The 7105-nt window shown below is 45.3% G+C and overlaps 1 protein-coding gene across 12 annotated transcripts in view; it reads right to left on the minus strand.

Annotated features, from left to right (window-relative positions):
• The window catches only part of PRR14L (proline rich 14 like), a 55739-nt gene extending 48836 nt beyond the window's left edge, over positions 1-6903 (minus strand). For 2 of the 12 annotated variants that reach the window (XM_049101852.1, XM_025474641.3), the window contains exon 1: positions 6801-6895. The gene's annotated coding sequence lies outside the window, so the exon portion shown is untranslated. Of the gene's footprint in view, positions 1-4776; positions 4900-6711 lie in introns of all 12 variants that reach the window. The other 10 variants (XM_025474639.3, XM_025474638.3, XM_025474635.3 and 7 more) reach the window with 10 other exon arrangements.
• Positions 6904-7105: the final 202 nt, after the last annotated feature.

Raw genomic sequence — 7105 nt, forward strand, 5'->3', positions numbered from 1 at the left:
TAATACTTCCTCCTTGCACAGAAGGTCCCATCTTTTGACCTGTGCTATCAAGACTGAAGCTGGGGGGCGGGGGGGAGAGGGGGCACCTAGGTGGCCAGTGGTTGAGCATCTCTGCCTTTGGTTCAGGTTGTGATCCTGGGGTCCTGGGATCAAGTCCCTCATCAGGCTCCCTTCAGGGAGCCTACTTCTCCCTCTGCCTATGTCTCTGCCTCTCTCTCCGTGTCTCTCATAAATAAATAAAAAAAAATCTTAAAAAAAAAAAAAAAGAAAAAGAAAAAGACTGAAGCTGGGGGCTGAGGTGAGACAGATGACAGACAGGTCCTTTCATTTTGGGCCATTCTGTCTTTCTTCTGCTTTCCCAACCTGTGGTGGATTATTTACTTACTCACGTTCCTATGCTTTCATCTACTGGGTGTCCCTAATGTTTTGAAGGACTCCTCCCCAAACATAAAAGTATGTAACATTACACCACTAATTTAAATACTAGAAATTACAGGAAATCAGACTGCTAGTCCATTCAGTTTAAAGAACACAGGAGGGCTGATGGAAAAATTTTAATCCAAAAAAGCAGCAAGGAGGGCAGCCCTGGTGGCGCAGCGATTTGGCGCCGCCTGCAGCCTGTGGTGTGATCCTGGAGACCCGGAATCAAGTCCCACATCGGGCTCCCTGCATGGAGCCTGCTTCTCCCTCTCCCTGAGTCTCTGCCTCTCTCTCTGTGTGTGTCTATGAATAAATAAAATCTTAAAAAACAAAACAAAAAAAAGCAGCAAGGAGAAATAAACTGTTGTGTCCGGGAGTATGGTGATAATCAAAAGAGACACTTTCATAAATGGTGCTCACAAAATGTATCATTTTTGGGGCTACAATCCTCCCCTTTTTCCTCTAGCTCCTGGATATTTTTAGGAGCACCTTTATTTATTTTTTTAAAGGTTTTATTTATTTATTCATGAGAGACACAGAGAGAGAGAGAGGCAGAGATATAAGCAGAGGGAGAAGCAGGCTCCTCGCAGGGAGCCCAATGTGGGACTTGTTTCCAATACGGGATCACGCCCTAAGCCCAAGGCAGACAGATGCTCAACCAGTGAGCCACCCAGGTGTCCCTTTAGGGGACCTTTAAAGTTTAGGCCACTTAGTGTGTGTGTTAATAGCTGAAGTAGAATTGCTACTGCACACCAAAAAAAGGGGAGGAGGTGCCCAATTTTCATTTGGTTCAGTTTCCCTTTCCCAACAACAGACCCAATCTAGTTTTTGGTTATCACCACATACAGACCGGAAGAATAAGTGCAGGAAAGGATACTGTCAAACAGCAGGTTTGTTGATGGAGATAGGCTCCCTGGCTCTCTATTATCACATATGCAAGAGGTCCTCTCGCTTGCCTGCACAAAAGTGTGAGCATTCTCAAAAGTTTAATCCTTGACACACCTCCCCATTCCAGGCTTCACTTTTTTGATGACCTCACCTCTTTTATAACCTTTCTACTATGCAGATGACTCAAAACTATCCCTTTAAGTATAGGTGACCACATGAGCCAACAATTCTACTACTAGGTATACATGCACAAAAACTAGTACCCAAATGTTTGTTAGCAGCACTATTCACAACAGCCAAAAAGTAGAAACAGCTTACATGCCCATGAACTGATGAATGGATAAACAAAGTGGTATATCCATACAATAGTATATTACTTGGCTGTAAAAAAGGATGAAATACTGATCTGATACAACGTGGGTGAACCTTGAAGACATTATGGTAAATAAGATACCCAGTCACAACGAATCATATATTATAAGAACTCATTTATATAAAACAACCAGAGGAGGCAAATCTAAGGAGTCAGAAAGCGAATTACTGGTTGCTCAGTGAGAGATGGGAAAACTGGAAGTGACTGCTAACAGAGTTTCTTTTGGGGGCAATAAAAATGTTCTAAAATTGATTGTTGATATGGTTACAAAACTCTGTGACTAGGCTAAAAACCAATGAATTATATAAGTTGATGAATTGTATGACATGTAAATTATATCTGAAAGCTGATTTAAAACAAAAACAAAAATAAAAATATCTGTCCCCAGCCACCATCTCTTCTCAAATTCCTGACCAATATTTCATTTATAAGGAAGGTACCCCTCCCAAACTTAACATATCTATGATGGAACCCATTTAACCCGATGAATAATTGAGTCTTACTACATACAAACAGCTATGAGAAACGAAGATGAGTAAGATGTTCTCAGTAAACTTACATGTTTATTTTTTATCATGTTGCCTCTCTTGGTAACAACACTCCCATTATTCTAGGGCTCAGACTTGAACATCTAGACAGAACTATATCTGACCTTCTACTTGTCACATTAGCACTTGCAGTCCATGGACTCAACTCCTACGGTATCTCTAACAAATCACACTCCTTTCCATCCCCATGGTCCCAATTCAAGATTTGTTCCAAACACAGGACCATGCACAAAAACATATTTGCTAAACAGATCTGTATCATGAAGAGGCAATACCGATAATCACATAGAATGGTTCAAAATATTCTTCAAGGAATACAGTGCCATTACATTTCCTATGCATCTACACTGTAAACTGGCATTGGCCAAAACAGAATTTTAAAGCTTTGGTTCCCCTGAAATAACATCCAATTTACAAAAGCCAAACACCACAAAGCTATCATCTCTTGAAACCTGTTTGTTAAAGATATCGTTCTAAGAATTTTCAACCTATGAAACAACTAAGCACACTGGCCATTGAAGCAAAGCAGACTTCTCTCCTTTTCTCCTTGCCCCATCCTGGGTCCTCAAGTTTCTGAGCAGTATCTGAAGTTGAGTCACCCAGAATAGGTGAGTGTCTCGCTGGAACCATGAGAGTTGAAGTATATTTAGATGCAAGCTTAGAGTAGCAGATTAAAATTATTCTCAGCTCACTAGCCTGTACCACCAAACTCTTATTTTAGCCATCTATCAAAATACTGGTAATACCACAGACTGCAGGATCAGAACAAAATTTTAACAAGATATTCAAGTTCTTTAAAACTTAATTTCTAAATACACTGGAACAATTAAAAATGGTGTAGGGGATCCCTGGTGGCTCAGTGGTTTAGAGCCTGCCTTCAGCCCAGGGCGTGATCCTGGAGTCCCGGGATCAAGCCCCACATCAGGCTCCCTGCATGGAACCTGCTCCTCCCTCTGCCTGTGTCTCTGCCCCTCTCTCTCTCTGTGTCTCTTATGAATAAATAAATAAAATCTTTAAAACATAATAAAATAAAATAAAATAAAATAAAATAAAATAAAATAAAATAAAAATGGTGTAAAGAAACAGAACTCTACAATACAAAGAAAGCTCTCTGGGATAGTTTATCAAACTAAACATCAGAACTCTTATTTTGGTAAAATATGCACATAGGAAAACTGAAAAAATATTATCAAATATTATATTAAAAGTATATTAACAGTATTACCCTGGGTGATAGGATCACAAACAACTTATATGTTGCAGTTTTTTTTTTGTGTGTGTGTGTGTTTTACAATAAGTGTGTGTTACTTCTGTTAAAACACTTTTTAAACATTATTTCCCAAGATCCAAATAGGAATAAAGAATAACCAGTAAGTGTATTATCCCTTTACTTTATCAATATCTTTCTAATCAGTTCTCTGCCTCAACCATAAAAGTTTTTACAGTAGAGTGTTAAGTAAACTTGAAGAGGAAACAGTGAATAACACATGTTCATAAAATGAAGGCAGGGATTTATAGCTTAATTCTTACTAATGACTTATAACCAACCTACTGGGTGAGGATACTAGGTAATTATCTAGTTTGAGGTATAAGCAAAAAATAAATCATAGATTCAAACAACTCTTACCAGCTGCTACTGGCTTGTCATCCTTACTGTGACACAAATGAGAATTAGATTGTTTAGGGAATGGACTTATTCCTGTAAAAAGCTCATATTTATACGGAGTATGCAATAAAGTTACCCCAATAAAAGAAGAAATTCTTTTGAATTTAGAACAATCATCTCAAAACCTGTGTATGTCAAATGCAACAGCAGTGCTGGGAAGCAATCTAGTTGCTGGTCTCCAAACTAGGAGATCAGGGTCCCCATCCTGCAGGCTATACGGCCTTGAATGTGTCACTTAACTTTCCTGGGCTTGTTTTTCACACGTAAAATGAACAAATAAAACAAAGTAACCTCAAAGGGTCCTGCCACCCATAAAAATCCCGTGACTCTAAATGATAACTTTTCTATTTCGCTTTGTTCCTCAAAGTACTTCTATAGATACCAACAATGGTGGTAGAGTTCTAACTAAGCCCCACTGCACGTACTCATGGCATAGGAAGTAATTTAAGGAACACTTTACACACAAAAAAGATGGAAAGCTTTTTCATAGAGGCAGCGTTAATTCCTATCCCACCAAATAACAAAAACATGAAAAGAAAAAAATAAACTACCGGTGAAAGATTAACACTGCAACTCTCAATCTCATTAGAATACATTTCATAATACTAAAATTCTGACAATGTGGCCCTTTCAGTTAACATTCCCTAAAACAAAAAGTTCTGGGGGGTACACAGTTTACAGCAGTAAGTAAAACGTAGAAAAGAGGAATCAAACAAAGAAAACAGCAGAGGAGAAAACCATGTGCCCAATAATCCCCAGTCTGAGGGTCTCCCCTCCCTTTAATTCCAATGCAAAAGGGCTGCTCAAAACGAAGAAGGGAAGAAGGGTTGGGTTAGTAACACCCCGGCGCTGCCACGCTTGTGTCAAAGGACAATACTCACAATATCGATCAGGCCCTCAGAAGTTCACAACACTCCTTTCACCTTGAGAAAGGGGCTTTCTTTTCCAAGACTCGGACACTGTAGCCAATGCCTCCATGAGGGCATTCGGAGAAGGGGCCTCTTCTTGAGGGACAGAGAAAGAAGAATCTTTTAACAAGATCTCTAGACAAACAGAAAGTCGGGGAGGGAAGTCTATATACTACACAGGGCCCAGCTCTTCAACATGGAGTGTGCAGGAAATTTCAAAAGCATCAAGCACTGTTTCCCTTTCCCTTCCTTTATTAGCATGCAGAAAAAGGATCCCTCTGTCTCCACATGGGGAGTGAAACAGCGAAAATGCTCCTAATGTCTGACAAAGGCTTTCTGCATAAAAGATTTTCATTTCTTTTTCAAAGGAAGAGGAGAAGGAAACCATCTGTGCCACTCTAAATACACTACAGGAAAGAGTCTTCTTCTCAAAGGTAGAGAGTCTTATTTTTCTTGGGAGAGAAAGAGAGAAAAGAAGTTAGAAGCTCCAGAGGAGGGGGGAGGTGTGCAGATAAGCAGGAAGCTTTTTAATCGCTACAGCAGGTAGGGGGAGTGGGAGAGGACATCTCTAACCACTCAGGAAGAAGTGATAGCTTCTGTGGACAAAGGGAAGGCTGCCTTTTAGTAGCAGTTCCCCCTCCCTCTCGAGTACAGACCTGTTTCCAAAAACAAAGTCTTTTCTCCTGATTATTCGGAGACCCTCTTTGTTCATGGGGAGCATGGAAGAACCTAAACGGAGTAGAAATGCCTCTTTCTCCACCCCAGGGTGGGGGGAAAGTCTCCTTTACTAGTGAGAAAGGCTGGGGCTGAACACCTGTGATGTGGGGGTGGGGGACGGGAAGAGGCCTGCAAGGAGAAATCTGCGTCTCTATGGGAAGACATTAGTTTGCTTTCTTCAATAACAACGACAACAAATTAAGTATCGATGGCAGCAACAATGTACCAAATGCTTTACTATGCCCTAAGCACTTACACAAATTCTCCCTTAGTCCTCAAGACGACGCTCTACAAAGAGCAAAATTAGAGAACCCAAGTTAGAGATGGGGGGGAGGGGTGATCGGGACTCAGAAAGGTCCAACAACCAACCAAGGTCACAAAGATGGGGAAATGGGGACGTAGACTTGCCACTACCATATTCCAGACGCCATGCTCTTCACTGTGCAAGGGGAAGGAGCTCACTGCACACCCAGAGACCTGAGGGAAGAGAAGGCGAGGCCCCCTCGATGGACGTGATGGGAGGCGGGGGGCTGCGGGGAGCGGGGAGCCGGACTTCTAACACTAACTACCAAGTCAATTCAGGGTCTATCTCTTTGTATCTAGGAGTAAAGGTGAAAAATAAAAGGAAGAAGGTACGTCTCTCTTTTACAGGGAAGGAAGACACCCCCACCCCCACCCCGCCCCAACACCTGCAGGCAAGTTGAGGCTCGCCACTCCGTCTGGGGGGGCGCTGGCCATATCCGGGGGCTATCTACCACCCCGCCTACTGAGATAAGTTGAGAATCCCACCCCACCCCCCCCACCCCGCACCCGGGGAGCGGACACTGCGCCGCTGACAAACGCACAGGCGCGGGGGAAGAGCGTGCGCCCACGACAAGGGGCGGCGCCCTCCCCGAAGTTGGGGGTCCCCCGCCGTAGGGAGGTGGAAGAGGAGTATCTCTCCCCCGTCGGAGCCACGACTCGGAGGAGCTGCCGCCCCCCCCCCCCCACCCGGCGACGCGGGGCCTGGTCCCCTCCCTCTCCCCGGGTTGTTCGCCGCCCGCAGAGCAGCCTCCGTTCCCTTCGGCGCCCCAAGAGGCGGGGAGGGGGGGGCGGCCCGGGGACCCCTCAGCCTGCAGCGCCCGGCGGAGGGTCCCCTCAGGGTGCGGCGGGGCGGCAGCGCCCGAAGCCTTCCCGCCCCCGGCCTCTTACCCTGGGGCCTGCTCCGCGGCCCGCGCTCGCCCCGCCAGCCCGGCCTCTGCAGCCGCAGCCCCGTCGCCGCCAAAGCTACCTGAGCCTACCGAGCCGAGAGAGCCCGGGGGCGCTCCAGCCGCCACCGCCTCTTCGTCTCTATGGTCTTCTTCCTCCTTGCTGCCCCCCCTCCCAACCCCACCCCGCACTTCCTCATCCGGGGCCCGAGCAAGCCATGCGGGCTCGCCCAAGTCCCGCCCCCGAGCGGCGCGCGCGCAATCCGAGGGGCGGCTCTTCCCGCGGCAGACCTCGCGTCCTGGGCCGCCTCTAGCCGCCCGCTCTGCCTCGCCCCTGCAGCCTGGCTTCTTAAAGGGGAACACACCTTTTGCACAGGCGCCTACCGAACCGCTGCTAC

This window comes from Canis lupus, chromosome 26 (genome assembly GCF_003254725.2).
Source record: "Canis lupus dingo isolate Sandy chromosome 26, ASM325472v2, whole genome shotgun sequence".
Classification (NCBI taxonomy): Eukaryota; Metazoa; Chordata; class Mammalia; order Carnivora; family Canidae; genus Canis; species Canis lupus.